This window comes from Varroa destructor, unplaced genomic scaffold (genome assembly GCF_002443255.2).
Source record: "Varroa destructor unplaced genomic scaffold, Vdes_3.0 BEIS01000005.1, whole genome shotgun sequence".
Lineage (NCBI taxonomy): Eukaryota > Metazoa > Arthropoda > Arachnida > Mesostigmata > Varroidae > Varroa > Varroa destructor.
In genome coordinates, this window is record NW_019211458.1 from 36,324,593 (window position 1) to 36,342,659 (window position 18,067).

Here is an 18,067-nt window from a genome sequence, read left to right on the forward strand (position 1 = left end):
TAAGCGCCTGCACCTAAAAATTGTTAAATGGGATGATGATTATTTTCAGATATTCGTAAATTTCTTCGTACTTCTTTCAAAATGAATAGTTCTTTTTACTAAACATTTAATTCCATAAACCTATTTGATTGAGCCCTACTTAACTGAAAAAGGGGACTATTCTCGAACTTTTTAACGAGCTAAAAATATTCGGATATATGTGATTTATTGGTCATGAATAAAAACTGTGACAGGCTAGTAATAATCTAACGTCCAGGAAGGGAAACTACAAAGGAAGGATATTACCTATTTTAACGGATATCTTTCCCATTCCAGAAACCGATTATGATCGATGTATTATATTGTCATTTGACAAATAGAAAAAAACGACTTTAAGCAAGCCTGTCTTACTTCTCAACAGGCTGATACGGAATTTGAAAATTAATTGATATTTTATTATTTCCATTCAACAAACATCCAGCAGGCTCCTTAAATCATTTTTTGTTGCAAAGTGTTAGTTCAGTGAGCTTAAGTCGACCCCTCGATCAGGTCTCAAAATTAAATTTGTCTACAGTTAATAAACACCTGTTGCGTGTTTCCACCTTCATTGAACAATTACTGTTGTACCTTAAGAAGAGAAGCTTTATGTTTTGTTTGGTATATTCCAATCCATGCAACCTCAATACAGTTAATGTCCAGGTTTCGCGAGTGCAAAAGCTACCGAAGTAGATTAAATGACTACTAGGTGCAGCTGACCAATGACGCAGACAACTCCGTCAGCTACTTACCAGAACATCGCGAGGAAATTGCCGCCATTCTATAAATGCTTTCGCTTAAAGGTATTTACTTTCGAAAAGCTGAATAGTAATTAGAAGAAAAACATAAAAAATCAACAACGTTAGCAACAACACTGCCTATAACTCACGAGAAGTTTGATACTACATATAGGAGTTGTATATGCATGCTGCACATATGCAGTCAAGTCTGATCATCGAAGCATGTACTTTTAATAGAATCTCGTGTCGTGCCCTTTTTCTCTGAGCTTACATTGAAAGTGTTCATTTGACACATCGTCTAGGCCGAAGAGAACTGACATCTTTCAATTGTTAGGATAGGGTTATCCATGCTCTTTAGGATGTTGAGTCACATGATTACGAAAATATAAGGTTTTTACTATAGAACTAAGTGTGTTGCCATGGTCCGTAGAGCTTTCGTTATGATGGGTAAACCGTAGTCGACCTAGGAAGAGCAGCACACGGACAAACAAACCAAGCTCGCTGAGATGTCTATTTCCTAAATCAAAATACGTTCCTATAGAAGATCTGCAAGCAAACCTAGCAATGTGTACCACGAGATGCAACTTTTAACATATTATGAGCTTGTAGCTTGAGCCGAAAACAATCAGTTTTTTTTATTTACACCTTTCGTGATTTAGGTCTTTCATACTCAGCATGTTGCAGCATGTCATGGTGTTTAATGTTATACAAAAACTAAAGTACAGTTCATATGAATATGCTAAATTGGTTACGTGCCACTATCTCTAACATCCCTTAACCAGATGATGTGTTATGTTTCCGTCAATCTATGTACATACAGATTCATCAACGAGTGATAGGACACGCGCCCTACTAAAGGAAAAAAGAAGCCCATTATGCGCACATGTGGTAAAAGTTCGACCGCAAGCTAGATTTGAGAAAAGCTGGAAAATTTTCTGACAAACGCGGTACATACATACGTACATGGTGATGAATTTCATTCCCGCTTACTGGTTGATATTAAGGTAAAGTTAGAATAAATCGTTCGAGACTATCGTATAGTTAGCCAAAGAATATTTGATAATAACTTAGATAACAATTTTCATAAAATAACACATAGATTTCTGCGCGTACTAATCTTTCATTCTAACCTTAAAATTCTAAATTGGCTTATGAATTGTCGCTGGTTTTCTTATAGACAGTCTGTCAGTTCATCACGTTTGCCAATACATCGTTCGGCTTACAGGACGAACATTTGGCGGAACAGGCTCTGTGTTTGTTCACTTTGGTATGCCCCTAGTTCTGGTCTCTTCTATGCTCTTTGCAAACATGTTCGTATCTTCTTTCGTAGGCAATAATTCCCCTCTCGCCTGCACAGTACACCACACAATCAAGATTAGCAAATATTTCCACCAGAAATATATTACCCTTCGGGGCATTCTCATGACACAGCATCGTAAAACACCGCGAGCGGAGCTGGCCTCGGGCCCCCTGCTTGAGGCTGCCCTGTTCTGAGCTTCCGCGGACCTATGCCGCCAGAAAAGATTTTTGAGATGGTGCATTTGGCCGTTCCAAGTACTATTAGCAAACCAGTGCCTCACATGTGCAACGTATACAAGTACTAGTAGTACGTTCACCCTTTGTGACTTGTTGTCGCTTGCATTTTTGATTCACTTTAGTAGCACTACTGCTAAGGCTATTATCAGGGCAACAGCAGCCGCATCATAACTATCTCCAACCGTTCTGTTTCATACGACGGGCAGTACCAGCAGTAACTTGAGGGAAACGGGACTTAAAGCATGGGTACATTGTACTCTAGCGTCAACGCTTTTCCTTTCGTTTTAACCTCATGATCACCCCGGCTGGCATTGGTCGGCTGGTCAGTTGTTGTTATCACAGCGGTGGTGCCATATCCCAGAAGCTGTTATATCCTTTGTACTTAGCTTGTTTATTAGAGTAACTGCTACCACTACACTATAACTTTCCAAAAACTCTGGTTTACACAGTGACTCACGTGGAAACTGGCTAACCCAGTTAGGTTTAACGCTCAGATTAGCACCTTTTCTTATTGAGTAGAGTTTATTTGAAGAAAGCACTGGCAACAGCTATGACATTTCGCCAATTGATTAAGTACTCAAGCAAAGTTGCTTGATAGAGTTCGCATGATGGAGTACCTTTGCTTGTTTCCAACTAAGAGTAGCCATTCACGCGCAGATCTACTTGCCGGTCTCAGTGCATGCAACTGCTGTTGGTACGTTGTACAGAGAAGGATAAGAAGGGTTGGTAAAGGCAAGCAAAGATTGGTAAAATATCTAGAGGAGAAAAGCACATAAAGATGGAACCTTAGAAGAATTCGCTTATCGGGGCTATAACAAAAGTGGTATGAAAATGAAACTTTTTTCGGCAGGTAGCCGAATAGCTAGGCAATTGAAACTGTAGGAAGGCTCGTTAAACGATAGGCCGATTCGTAGGCGTGCCAGCAAAGACTATTTATCTAGAACACCTATTATGTGATGCATACGAACGGTGGAGCTTTTGTGTTGTTCCACAACGAGAACTATTACAACTATATATAGAAATTATTTTCACTGAGGAAAAGCCAACTTCCATGTCCCCGTGAAGACGACGCATATTAAAAAACAGCAGTTGAAAGTCTAGGAGGCTACTTCACGAATACATACTTTTTATTTTATTTGATTAGTCATTCATTTATAGATAGTGTCCCCACAGTTACTAACAATCTCTGTTTTAATCTGCTAATCAGGCAATACCATGCTCTCTACAAATGCCGCAGTAAATAGAGCGCAACCGACTTCCCACATCTAGCAAGCAAAAAGGAGGTTAGTGGTTCTGGTAAAACTTTGAAAGGCGTTCATACACGTTTTGCGTCTCCAGTCCATTCATGGCTACCGAGTGTTTGTTTGTTCGTTCGTTCGTTCGTTCGTTCGTTCGTTGTAGAACCGTTGAGTTTCAGTTCTAAGTAACAATATAGACTTGCATTAGGGGGTCGTTAACGCGGATGATACAATACTGATTTACTTTATGTATAGTTAGTTATCAGTAAGTGGCACCTCATAACTTCTGGTTGAGAATACTGCATGTGTTGAAACGTGTTTCTGGTGCGTTCAGCTGGATCTCGTTTAGATATTTGGTGTATTTGGACCATGTTCAATGTACTAGTGTGATGTAATATTAGGATCTATATAATATGTTACTGGATATTTGTGACTTGTCTGCGAGAACATGGCGCCTGCATTCGGACCTCAATACTCGGCTAATGTTGTTCGTTTGGCATCCATTCCGTCCATTCCGTTATTACGTCAATTAGCCAGAGTGAACTGAGATAGAAAACCAGAAATAGTTTCCTAATTTGGTTCTGGATCGACGAACCACATTTGTATTTAGCCTTTTCAAGCTAGATCACCAACTCACAAACGATGCAAAAAACATCATATATTAGAAACACTATTGTATATTGTTCAGCCTTCATTGAAAGTGTATAGCACAATAGAAATCGATAGCAGCGGGAAATTCACCACAAATAATAATCGTCTATATTATCTGCATTGGTGAAGCTCTACCACGGAACAAATGAAGTGACTCTCTTCGCATATAGTCAACAGAAAGATCGTTATGTATTCTAATCATACGCGATTCCCTTATGTGCTTCGTCTCAACGTCCGATCAGACGAGCGCGGCTTTACCTGATCCTAGCTTATCTCGTTCCCCACCAGCTATCCACTGTTGACTCTGGCAGCGGAAGAACAGGGAAGCCCATGACTCACCTAAATAACCTCTCGATATTTTCAGATTAAGTTAACGGTGGTGACCGGACGATGCTTATCCAGGTGGTTACTTCATATTGTCATACGAGTCGAAGATATTGTTGTTATGGGCACGGTTATTAATTAAAGAGACCACATTAAATACCTAATAAGATAGAATGTTGGATACACCCAAACTAACGCGGCACGCTAGCGCAGAGTAGAAATCTTGCGGTAACTGCGTATGCTCTCGATCTTGTAACGACCATTAAAATGATATTTCAACTGCGATATAAAGTGTTACCGTAGATGCATCTATTTCGTGTAATAAAGGCGACAATTACAAACCTTGTGGAGACGCTAAGAACTCTCCAGTGGAACTGCGAGAGGCTGCAGCTCTGGCGCACTTTTCCCGGAAGCGCTGGATTGTAAAGACATTTCCGTCCTAATTGAGACTTGGGCAACTGGTCCGTTTCAATGAAGGGCACCTCATTTTGTTTGCAATCATAACATAGGCGATTTCACGCCGTGTATACTAGGCACTAACATCCTGGCCTCCGCGGCCATCGGCTAAGGCTCGTAGTAGCCTTCGTTTCACGCGCTGATTCGGAATCAATGTACGTACTGACGGAGATACTCCTGTTAGTGTACTAGGAGCGCTGTCCTCTCATTCTGTCTAGGCTCTGATCATTGCAGGCCGCTTCAGCGCCCATTTCGACATGCCGAACTCGAGTTACATTATTTTTCTAGATACACCCGCGGACTTTGATTGCTGGCTAATCAATCCCACCGACCTACGATATGCATGAGTTCGGTCATCAACATATTTGCGACGAATATAACCGGGGATGCGGTAAAGTTATTTGTCAGAGGACGCAAGCACTTCTGCTTGCGTCCTCACAGTCCAGGTCACACCTGTCAAACGCCAAGCTGCGTCGCTATGCCTAGATGTATAATGCATCCACAAAGTTCTGCCTATATCTATATATGATGAATACCGAAGCTTATGCGCAGCATCTGCTTGAAATCCTCTACTCTATAGAACAGTCCTTCCACCTCCCCTCGGAAACATAGGTTGTGGTTCAATTGGCCCAGGAGGCCCAGGTGGCTTATACCGGAAACACAGGCCGAGCTCTATCTTATATCGTCCATTTTCAAAACGATTTGTCGAAAAATGTATACATCGTAAAGGCAACAATATCTTGAATGGCTCAAGATCCGTTTGATTGTTTATATAGAACGTAAACCATACAAGTGGCCAACGCGGCATGGAAGTCCGACAACTTCCCGATTCGTCCCTCACGAATCACTTCTCGGGAATGTTTACGTCACGGGGTACGATAACACGAGTGGTATCCTCTCTGACCGCAGCGTGGAAAGAAATTTCAGTACAACGCGATATTCTTTAACAAGACTTCACACAGCTGGATCTAGTACTGGGTCTTAGAAGCCTACGCAATAAGGAAGCGACCGGTCCGGATAGAGTCTAACACGAATACCTTAAATGCGCGATTGTTCTGGACGGCACTGTTTACGAATGTCTATATCATAGTGCATTTTTAGCCCAGTGGGAGGATGCTACTCGATTAGTGATTTCAAAGGTAAAGGTCAACTTGGTTGCGCCGTCAACATGGCAGGGAATAGCGAAGAAATGTCTTTATTATAAGTTACTCTGCGGCTTGCTGACTAAGAGATTAAACAGCTATTTGATAAGCTTACGAATTATCCCTACGGAACAACATAGATTTCGGAGAGAGCGTTCCACAAAAGGCATCTAGGATCCTGAGGGCCTGCGTCAAGAGAGCACTGGCCACGCCACGCAGTCCGCTATGCGCAGTGTTCATTGACTTAAATGCAGCCTTCGACTTGACACCCCAAAAACGAGGTAATACTAACGCTGACCGAGGCGGATATCTTAATAAATGCGCTCAATCTTTTCGTTGTGACTCGATGACAAAGTTCCCAAGCTTCCGCTATTCAAACAGTTAATTGGCCCGGTTCAGGGGATCAACCTAATTCTTCTCCTATTCGTGGTCTTGCTGAAGGGCTCCGTTGATCAAATAAGATGGCCGAAGAAATTAAAGATTCATGGGTCGAACGGTCTCTAAGCGTAACAAGTTAAAGCTCGGCTCCACGACACAATCACAGACTGCAGTGTGACTGAGGTGAGATTGGACCGGCCACTGACCTGACCAAGATAGAAACGAAAAAGTTTAGAAAGGTAGATAGTGCAGCAGCCACTGACACCTTGTATTTTGCCGGGTTTCGCCTTTTGCCTATTTAAACTGCTTTTCGTACTTGCTTGCTGTTCTTCCCCGCGAACGGCAGAAGTTTAGTTGTATGTCGCCGAAAGACGCAGGAAGGCACCGCATGGGCGATCAAATATCCTCATCGTTTACCCTCTAGCAACCGCTTCCAGCCTTTGACCTTATAGTATTTCCGATCGCAACTTATATTTACGCCTCATTTGGGAAGATTTTAGAAAACGTTAACCAAATAAATGGCGTCAAAAGATCATTGGAACTAGATACAGTGAACCGAAATTGCCCTCTGTATCATCTAACCGACGCGCTACTTTTATGCAAGGACCTACGTATTCGCTTTAGGCTCTCAGCAACGTGACCAGAAACAAAAATTTGCGAAAATTGATGGTTATTTCCTTACTTCGGGCGTAAGAGGGAACAACGAATGGAGAGGAAGGAACCGGCTAAACACATATGCCGCCGTCAATCGTTTTGTTGTGTATGGGTTCCACGAGAAACTCTGCAAGGAACGAGGCTTGCACAAACTGAACGACACATGTGCTTCAGATGTCATGTCGCTTGTTGGCCTTGATGGCTGGCGAATCTCTCAGAATAGTTTTAGAAATTCGACAAGGCTCATGTAACGGATATGATGCGAACTGTTCTATATGTCCTTCCTGACATTAGGGTATTGTGTTATTGACTTGTAAAATTTTTACGAAGCCCTTGACTAGTAATAGCAACAGTTATTCGCTGGTTAATTTGACATAGGCGACACGTGTTTCCAGGATATTGGTAAATGAGCGGGTTTGCCTGTTAGCGTACGTTCATAGATTCTATATATACACGTATAAATTCGAGTGATAATCCGCTTTAGTTAGTCAACAATGTACGAAGTTAAAATTACTCTTACTCACAATTTATTTAGGCCACTCAATCTTAAGAAATTTTGAAATTGAGAAAAACCATTAGCCTAAAGCTGGCTATTTCTTAAAAGTAAGTAATAAATGCTAAATTTATCTGTCGTATTCATCGTGTGCAGAAGAAATAATTGGATCTTCGTGCGACTTATTCTTTTATACCGTCCATTTTATACTTGAGTAGCAATGTTTGACATCGCGTAACCTGTGTATATCCTGTGTAGTTGAAAATCATCTTTTCATTCCCAGCCAAAAGTGTGTGTATAAATCTATCAAAGCAACACGCCAAAACTAGCTCTAAGCTGATGATGTATCGATGCGCCGTTCGATATAGCCATACAAGTACATCTATTTCGCTGTAGCAACTGTCTTATTAATAGCAAAATCTTTAGGAATCGACCTTTGGTTCCTAGCAATCTGTTACCACCATTACAGATAACGTACAATAGTTGGCCGCTTTTCCCGATATTTACCATTATACAAGACCAAATAATTGCCTAATAATGTATCTAACGAAAAACAAGGAAGCATAAGGCAGCAGTAGCTCGGAATTCTAATTTACGTTCGTGACGCGACCGCTCGCGTTATCTTTCTCGTACGTTAAGCGTTTTCGACCGTAGCTATTGCATTTAAACGACTCAGACGAAAGGGTTCAAGAAGAGCTTTAAACACTGAAAGAAACATTTTAGCCAATAGGGCTTGACCGCCGTCTAATAGGATTCGTTGATCATATCCGTATACGATAACGTTCATAGAAATTTTCATCTCTATCCAGTCAGCTCGGATCGAAGCAACAGCTTCCCGTCAAAAACGATAATACAGCGCTTGTCGTAGAAGTTTTTACGAGGATTTTACCGGCACGACGGGATAACGTCTGACTTTTTTCTATCATCATCATCATCATCGTATATCGGAGGTATTGCAGATGTGGTGGGCGTCCGAACATTTATCCAAACTTAAAAATATGCAGCACTAGACTGCTGCTGCTGCTGCTGCTGCTACTGCTACTGCTACTGCTTATAAGTTAACGAGAACTAGTTCGACGAATTTGGTTCGCACTTAACTGCTTTAACTTAGTTTATCTTTGCCATTTAGGCCTCGTGTTCTGAATTGCCTTAGTTTGTAGCCTTGAAATCTATAACACTCAAATAGTGTACCTGTTTTTTTCTTTTATAAAATATTAATGTATAAATCCCGTAGGATTTGATACAATGTTTTCTAATTACAGCCGTAGCTTAGGACACATCGACCTCTAGTCCATTTCCGGTAAGGCTGCTTGTCCTAGCACTACATCGACTCTGTAATATCGTTATTCTACATAAAATCGTAGTGATTACCTTATTTCTAATGGTGATTTTATTAGTAAGATTAAGCCTTACTAGATCTCTTCCATCGGCCACGGATTAGAAGCGCTATTATATTTGAACCATATTGTATTTGTAGTTTAGGCGCTAGAAAACAAGCGCGCCGTGCCATAGAAACTGAGAATGAGGCACTAATCTGAAACGTACTCTGTATTGTGATGCTAAAGTGCAAGTAAATGTACCGAACAATGATAGTCAAGCTGAAAACCTCGGAAGGTGGGAAGAGGATTACGAGTTTAGCTCGTTGATAGACGCAGCCAGCTGCCTGCAGCCGTCTGCTTTGTGTTCTATTTCTGCTTTTTCAATCTGCTTAATTCGGTCGCACTGTATTGGCGGAATTACGTGAGGGTCGCTGGCACAATGCCAGGTCCGTCGTATGGCTTATACGACGCGATCCGACAGATAGCTTAATCAGGCTTTTCTATAAATACACATAGATATCTGTAATATATGTTAAGTAATAAAGGAAAACATTGGTAGAAGGCTATATGGACGCAGGTACGTTATTAAGACCTTCTCAGGCCTGATCAGCGCCGAACTGGTTATACTTCAGCTGACTGCGATTTACACAGCGCGAACGCCTTCATAAGTTACGCAACGATTAGCGTTATGTACGTTATTAAATATTAATACAAATAACGTTCAAATGATACAAGGGTTGTGCAAAATTTAACGAAATTGCACAGCCCTTGCATCATAATTTTAGTGGAAATCTTTGTTTAAGAAAAATTTACCGAGCATCCCGTTGGAGATTTGATTGCATCGTATTTTCTAATGAACAACAGTCGCCTTCTGCTAAACGCAGATATTCTTAGGATATCTTTGGAGAGTATGGCGACTTTTCAGGACTGAACGTGGGCTACCTCAGAAAGCTTCATATTTTCGAAACGTATGTAGTGCTAGTATAACTTGAGATCTGCTTTCTTTTCTACAATGATTATAGATTACTGGAAAAGGGAACGAAAAGGAAACTCTAATGAAATATTCACTGGCCTATGCTGGACGACGTTGGCAGATTAGAACGTTCGTTCGGTTTTCAGCCTAACAGAGAAACTCGTCTGATTACTTTATTATTTATTAACATAGTCTCCTGATAAGTGTATATTCGTTCTTTCAACAATGCTATCATTTTTTTTTTTCTTTTATTTAAATAATAGCTAGCGTAGCGTGCATCCTGCGTTTATGAATGATGTTTTGATGCGAATCTATCCTTCAAACGCAGCTTTAAGTGCCGAACTCAGAACAAGTCGCTAGGAGCCATATTTGGTAAATATGATAAACAATCCATCAGGTTAAATCTCGGTTTGGTCATTGCGAATTCTATGAAAGCGTACGACGATGTCTTGTTGCAATGAAACATCGACCGATACAAGCGACTGTTAAGGAACAATCGAATGTCTAACATGTCTAAATTTTTACCAGTATCGTTTAACACATATGAGCTTATATCACAGGAATATTTTTGACTAACCGGGCCATTTTCATATTCAAGATGGAAACTATCCGTGCGTATCTGTTTATACACGATCATAATGGTATGAATGAGCATGCAAGTGCCAAGTCTAATTTTCATGTTTGCGACCCGGCGCATTTCGATTATATATTTACACATATGTTATTTACTGTCCTAATATATGGGAAAGGGTCCATATACTTCTCTTGGTCCCTAGCAAACTCTCGACGGGGGCTGATGCATAGTTTTCCGCTCTAGAGAAAAGAATCGTGAAGTACGTTGGCCCCAGACCTGCGCAACCTCCACGTGGTGCCCCCACACCGTTGCCATATAGTCGTATCTTTCCTCTCATAGGAAGCATTTCTTCGTTCTTCATTAACCATCTTATTTATATTACCATAGCTTTTTCTGTGTAGATATTTGAAGAAATTTTTCGCGCCGATGTCGGGATTCGAAGACGTAACGCCGCTAAAATATCTTGTCATAGCAGTCCTGCTGCCCGTCGAGGCTGAACAGCGAAAATGGTTGTAAGTAAATTCTTCTGGTTGAAAATACCAGTGGGACACGATGGCAGCTTTGTATTTTGTCAACCTAGAATAACTAGGTTTTCAGTGACATAAAACCCGGGACGAAAGTCCATTTTCATCCTGTGCCGAAGTTGTTATTAAAGACTGCGTACCTATCGGCAGAGTATACACACCGACTCTGTGTTTATAGTTGACCCATTTATGATCTAGACAGTATTGTATGTGGTGTTTTAGCATCAGCCGGATTCCTTCGTTTTTGTATAATTGATTGGAGTAACAGCTTCGATGCTATGTTTATGGCTGAGTAGTTAAAAATCCTAGACGCAAAAGAAAAAAGTTGAAACATAGGGCTACGTATTTTCCTGTCGATATTCTTTGTTTTTTTAGCCAAGCAGGTTCCTATTCTCCCCTGTTCCTCGCCATATAATGAATGACGCGTTCGAAAGTTCTATATGCCGCTTTAGTAATCCCAGCATTGCGTGGCCTTGTTCACCGTTTAAATACTCTAGAAATAAGCGGGTAGACTTTTCAGCCTTCATTTCGTCTTGTTTCCTAAATATTATCCTTAAATCCTCGCTAGAAAATACGCTGTATTCCATGGGATCAATTAAACCAATTCGGTGTTGATACCCCTGTTTGCTTTTACACCTCTTTTAATTGAGGGTAACGGACACACCGGCAAGTAAATTGCCAATGCAATTTAACAACTTTGCTACTAAAATTACATTTTTTCGTAGGCGGCGTTATCAGACTCATCTTCGACGTAACACAAGTCAAGAAAAACATTTAAGGTCTCTTTTTGAAAGTTACTGGAATTGTATGTGGCGTGTGTTGGGTACTCAAGTTCTGTACGGATAAAGGCTTTAGAAATTGTAAGTTATGCTCTCTACGTTAAAGGTAATGTTTTTCACCGACTACTTAATTTGTAACAGTTCTTAATAAAAGAATATATTGCATTTTACAAACTCACTTAACGTAATAATGCTTACTGCCTGATTGAGGGGGGGGGGGGGCTACAAGATTAAAATATTAAATCTTTGATAGATTTTACAAATTCACGAGGGCTCATGTATGGAGTTAGCTAATTTTTCTGTTACCTAGTTGGTGATGGTCTTCGATCGGACCTGTGCAAAAGACAAAAGTAAACTTTCATCATCAGTGATGCATATTTTAAATAGGTGGTGTTCAAACGTGTTTTATAGTATGAAAGATGTATAGAAACGCTAATCGCTTCATCTTGTCGTCCACCTATAGTCGAGGTGGGGCTATACATGAGAGGGGGCAGTCATCAGTTTCCCAAAGCATTATCGTAGGCAAACTAGAAAACATAGCCACTTTGTTGATGACGTGTCCATTGAACCACTGAGCTGAAATGCGGTCAGCTATCAATTCGACGCCCTCCACGAAGCGTAAACAATATACGCAAAATGTGCTCCTTTAGACGAGGTCCAATGTGCAAATATTTTGGCCCAATCAACCGAATATTTATGCCATTGACAATAGGGTTTATGCCATGAACGTGGCATGCTATGAATATTGAAAGGCGCTAGCTAGCGAAAAAGGGTATTGGTCTCGAGCAGCAGATTTCATCCGCGATTTCTAATTTCAAATATTAGATCAGAGATTATTTGATCGCTGTACCATAAAAATGTGATTTTAGCGTACGCGCAAAACATACATCGGTAGAAGATTGTGGTCCTTGTGTGACCTTCTGCTCTATAATAAGTAAAATCTATGTCTGAAACAATGAAAATGATTTGGATTTAATATGGTAACAATAAAAAGATCATACAAGTACAGCAACGGTCAGCGTGTAAAGGGAGCCTACCACGTACCGATATGATGAATGAATAAATTCAAGACGGTAGTAGACTAAAATCGTAGAGATAAGATTTGTCAGTGTACTACCGATGTTCCATTGAAGATACAGTTGTATTGTACCTTACATTGGTAGCTAACAATTCAGTTTCCCTTATTAGTTCGCATCTTTCGCCTGGAGTAAGCTATGCAGAAGGCAATGACATCAGTGACAATGCTTCAAGCAATTTTTGCCTTTTTTGTATCCTTAAAGAGCCTATTACATTCCTTTAGTTCAGCATTATTCGTGAACTCCTAAATAAGGAACAGCTCGGTTCTGACGTACAACCGAGCGAGAATTTACAACAATAATAAATTCGCGTTTTTTTTAAGTCGTTTTTAAGTTTAATTATGCCGTTGCGATGCAATTAGATAATATACGTATACGTTCATGTTTGTAGCTCAGAAGTTAGAAGTTTTTTTCAGTCTCAATATGTTTTCCATTAGTTTTCTTGCTGTTTACAAAATTTCTAGTTCGTGTAGCTGCGGGCCGAAACCGATGGACGATCTGACAGAGTGATGGGTAAAATTCGGTTGGTACTACATTTGATCGGTTATACTGTATTTTACTCTAATAGCAGATGACACTGTAATTCGCTAACATTTACATACAAAGTAGTTAAGTATTCTGATTTTTTGCTCGTCTATAGACGTATATGCGCAGTCCGAAATGACCGATGAGCCCTTCGCTTGCTTACATAGGTTTATAGCGGTAAGCCAATTCCGAATTGGCCAACTGGAAACGTGACATTCAGACATTTAAGCGCAGGACGATTTGTGCACCAAGGCACAACGATTCGTCGTTTGCCTGAATAGATGTCCGCGTAAGACCTCGCGTACGTCCATGTCCTAGTCCCTCGTCAACAATCCTCTAGCGAGAATTTTGCGCGCTCTAGAATATCCGGCAGTAGATTTTCTCGTCTGCTCTTTCTTTGACTTTACCGAAACATTTCAATACTACCGAGTTAAGGTCTTCTGGAAAGCGAGAGGGCATCGTCGAGCCAAGCTTCAATATTCTGAACGAAACATTTCTAAGTGACTTTCGTTTGTCGGCAAAGGAATGATATGTTTGCTACGTGCTTTTTTTATGGTCAGGGGTAATACAATGGTAACGCGGCAATTCTCAGGTTTGGAATACAGGCTCGAAAATAGCTTCTTAGCCAAAAAGTGGTACAAAATTTTGAGAGTAGGCTACTCACAGGCAAGTAGTATGCAACATAAACTATCTAATATAGGCTTGCGAAATACCAACTGATGGTTATCTTTTTGTAACTTTAACGATGTGTCTTAAAAAACGTAAGAAAACAAACTTCTATTTTGGGTTTAGTTTTAGTTCTAAATGGCTCACGCATGCTCGTAAATTGCACCGTAAAATGTTAGAATTTAGATGAGCGAACAGAACTTCGTAATTGCTGCAATCACCATTTATTTTCAAATTATTAATAACGAGCCGTTATCAATAATGTTGTTATTATAGACGGAGAGCAACAGTGTTGATCGGGCTAATATTGTACCTCATGAACCTAAGTTTATGTGAAACTTAAAAGGAGTAGAATCTTCAGATATCTATCTAAGATTTGTTGCGAAAATCGGACAAACTTGCACGAAATAAATAATTCTATCGTCACATTTTACATGTGTTACAAGTTAAAAACCGAGAACCTCTTAAAGCTTAGATTTGTACGGCGAGTATACGTAAAGCTTAAGCATTACTATGCTTTACTATTATTACTAAGCATTAAGATACTGAAGATAAAAAATTGCGACGGCTTGTAGAAAACAAGATTTGTGAAAAGACCTGTTGATGGATTTACTTGACCTTCAAACCATGTTGCTTTTGCTTTCCTTTTGAAGTAAATATGTTTAACAGTGATCTCACCCAAAATCTTACTGGAATCGGTTATTTTCCTTATATTAGCATAGGAACAGAGCTAAAAATACTTTGTACACTTCTAGAAAAAGCATGTTCTGGACTAGGGTTTATACATCAGAGCCAGTTGTAGGAATGGTAACACAGGTAAAAACAGCTCCATTCGATAACGCTATGACCTAAATAAAAATAAAAACATAAGCCCCAAGGCATTCGGGTAGTGAAAGTCGTATAGGTTATTCGAAAAGCGGTGAGTGCATATATCGTTTCATCGAAGTTAGAAGAAATGAAGACTATTTGACTATCAATAAACTATGTGATTGATGCTGTCTGTACTAAATCTTCCGCGTCATTCGTCGAATGCATCACAGCTGGCGAGCTCTGTGCGCGTCATACATCTTAATATAATAGTAACCACAATCTTAGTCGTTTGGTGGTACATTGTGGTGTTCGTTCTTGTCCTCGTACCGTTAACGGATAGTTATTGGAAAGATTCGAGCTGGATACGTCGCCATACTGTCTCATATGGGCTTATGTAGACTTGAATGCTGGGACTGAGGTACAACCATTTACGTGATCAATAGCAAACCATCTAGTAAAATAATAGGTTCGACTCTATGTAGTCTATATTTCTGAGGATCTATGAACGTTGCAACGAAAGGCTGCAGAGAACCTTTAAAAGCGAGAGAGAGGGTTAAAAGTGACGGATTGGTGACCTTTAACATGGAAATAATTTTTTTTAAAAGCTTGACTTGAGCACCAGGACCGCTGACCTCTGAGGTGCAATGCTTAGCTGTTTAGCTATGCTTCTTCACCTTCGGAGTGGCAACCATCGATAGGTAGTATGAAAGTCTCCTAGTCTTAGAAGTAGTAAGTTCATTGAACGGAATGTAATAAAAAGAGGCTGTGTTGGTAAAATTTAGCGATAAATCATTATAGCGTTTACATAAGTTAAAATTAATCGAAATGAAGAGCTCCAGTCTCTTGTCAAATAAAACAAAAAGTGGTTATCAGCAGTAAATCGCGACCGAACCTTAATACCACAAACGTATTGCTCTGTAAATCATTAGACGTATTTCTAATGTTGTACACAAACTGTATGATGACAGAATATCAGGAAACACACTGTTATATAAGACGGGTCGTGTTGAGCTGCAGAAAGCCCGTTAGTACAATAGAAGTTTAAGTTAAATTTTATCCGTTAATACTTGAAGAAGTAGTTTTACTTTTGTAAATTTAGCAAACATAATGTATTACCATTAAAGGCTCAAAGATCAGTAGGTCGTGTGTGGCATTATGGTTATCTAACCTAATAGTCGTAGGGCAAGATAGCACAGGCTTTCAACTGCAGATTATAATTTTGCAGGTGGACAATACGAGTGCTCGCAGGTACGCAGTGCTTGGAATTCAGAGGAAGATTTTTCTATCTGGTTCGTTGAGAACAGCTTACCATCATTACGAGCGATACTAAGGTCATCGAAAACCATGAATTGCCATAAATACCAGTATCGTGCGAAATGGATAAACGTTGACGTCGGCAGAATACACGATGTGACGCACGACACAGCCTCTCGTTCTTTTTCATTTTGAAACAGGCTGACTTTCATCAACACGGATCTTGACACAAACTTTGATACACACACACACCCGTCGGACAGGTACAAAATGGAAAAGCTTTCAACCTCTCCTTGAGCGCCTTAGGCCTGATTAGCATTCTAGGATTCTACGATCGGTATCTGGTCTGTTCTGTTGACCCGATCTCACACAAGGCAGACCAGATACCGATTATTGCTCTGCAATACCCGAGGCAGGCTGAAACGTCAAGGCGAAATGCTGTGACCAGCCTCGATACTCGTTCTCCTTCGATGTCTTTGTTTTTCTACGGGGGCTAAAGTGACTCATCACTCTAGGGCACCTGTATCACGTTTGTATTGACTCAGTCAATCAAATAGCTTCGATCACGAGCAGCGTAGCAACTGTAGCAGGCGCTGTATGAGGTTCCTGCCAATATTTCCTCGCCGGCTTTGATGCTCTGAAGAAAAGCAACCTCGCAAATTAGCTGGGAATAGGACGCGTGCAGAAGGAAAATTCCGAAGCATATTTCTTGCAGTTCGTTTCCATTAGTAAACGACACCGCGCGCCGTACATATCTAAGATTAGTTTCTAATAGATACGCTGCACAAAAAAGGGTTCAAGCATGTCCCGATGGTAAAACTATGAATCAATGGTAATGAAATGATAGTTTATTATGATTATGTTTTCTTTTTAAGGCGGCTTTTTTAAAACTGGCAAAAGACATGAGAAGATGAACAAATTTTTTCAATTATTCTATGATAAAACCATTTCAACTGGATTACTTTGGGGTTAGCTTATATCATTGTACTTCTCTTTTAAGTTTTCCAATCTTTCTAACAAGTGAGCTTGTGATGCACGTATATATAGATGTTTATAGAAAACAAGTGGTAGATAGGTTATCAAAGCAAAACTTGGTTAAAAAAACGCAAACTATTATTATTTATCTGCGCGTATTGCTTTTAAATGAAGTTTGTCACTTTTGAAACTACTTGTATTGTACAATTCTGGCTAAACTAAGCTCGTATGCCAACCTATGGGTTTACATATATTTTTGCTAGCTGGGTACGTGGTTCCGCGAAATTTCGTTCTCGTCTTAGTCTATACGTAGCGTCAAGTTAGTCAATTACAAAATCAATAATAAATAAAACATATATAATAATAAATATTAACAGCCATACATTTAACGTAGCAATTTTCGCAACGGCTTAACCAATCTGCAGTATAACAGTGCTTCTTCCCTCTATAGCCTCCTCAAGCCATAGAACCGTTAGCAAATCCAGTGGGAGTTTTCGGTAATGAAAACCTGGCCTGATTTCGGATCGGTAAATGTTCGACTGATCTGTATTTCACATTCAAGATATAGCTGCGCATTGGTACTTTATGCGATGACTCTTTGTTATCTATCTATGAGTCGTCAGTATCTAATCTGATAAAATACTTGTCTTCATTCTCGTTAGGTTCTATATTAAGTTAAGCATGGCGTCAAGTTCTGTACTGTAACTTTAGTGTAACCATCAGGAAAACTTCTACCTGAATGGAGCACACACCGAACCCCATAAAACATCGCACGCTGCAGCTGATCGTCATTGTTTCCCAGAGGAGGAGTGAGGAACACACATCAGGTATTACGTGAGCCATCGGGAGGGTTTTTGTCAACAAGAGATCTTAGAAAATCGCGGATCGATCTCAAGCTGAAAGCCTGAACGCCCATCTGCATATGCAACATTGTTTTAGCAACAAGAATCAACCTCGAAATGATA

At 40.1% G+C, this 18,067-nt stretch overlaps 1 long non-coding RNA gene across 1 annotated transcript; it reads left to right on the forward strand.

Moving 5' to 3' along the window:
• Positions 1-397: 397 nt before the first annotated feature.
• On the forward strand, positions 398-16,282 carry LOC111251566 (uncharacterized). The gene is made up of 4 exons (XR_002673854.2): positions 398-818; positions 1,576-1,759; positions 3,499-3,574; positions 16,099-16,282. It is a non-coding gene; the product is annotated as an uncharacterized LOC111251566 (long non-coding RNA).
• Positions 16,283-18,067: the final 1,785 nt, after the last annotated feature.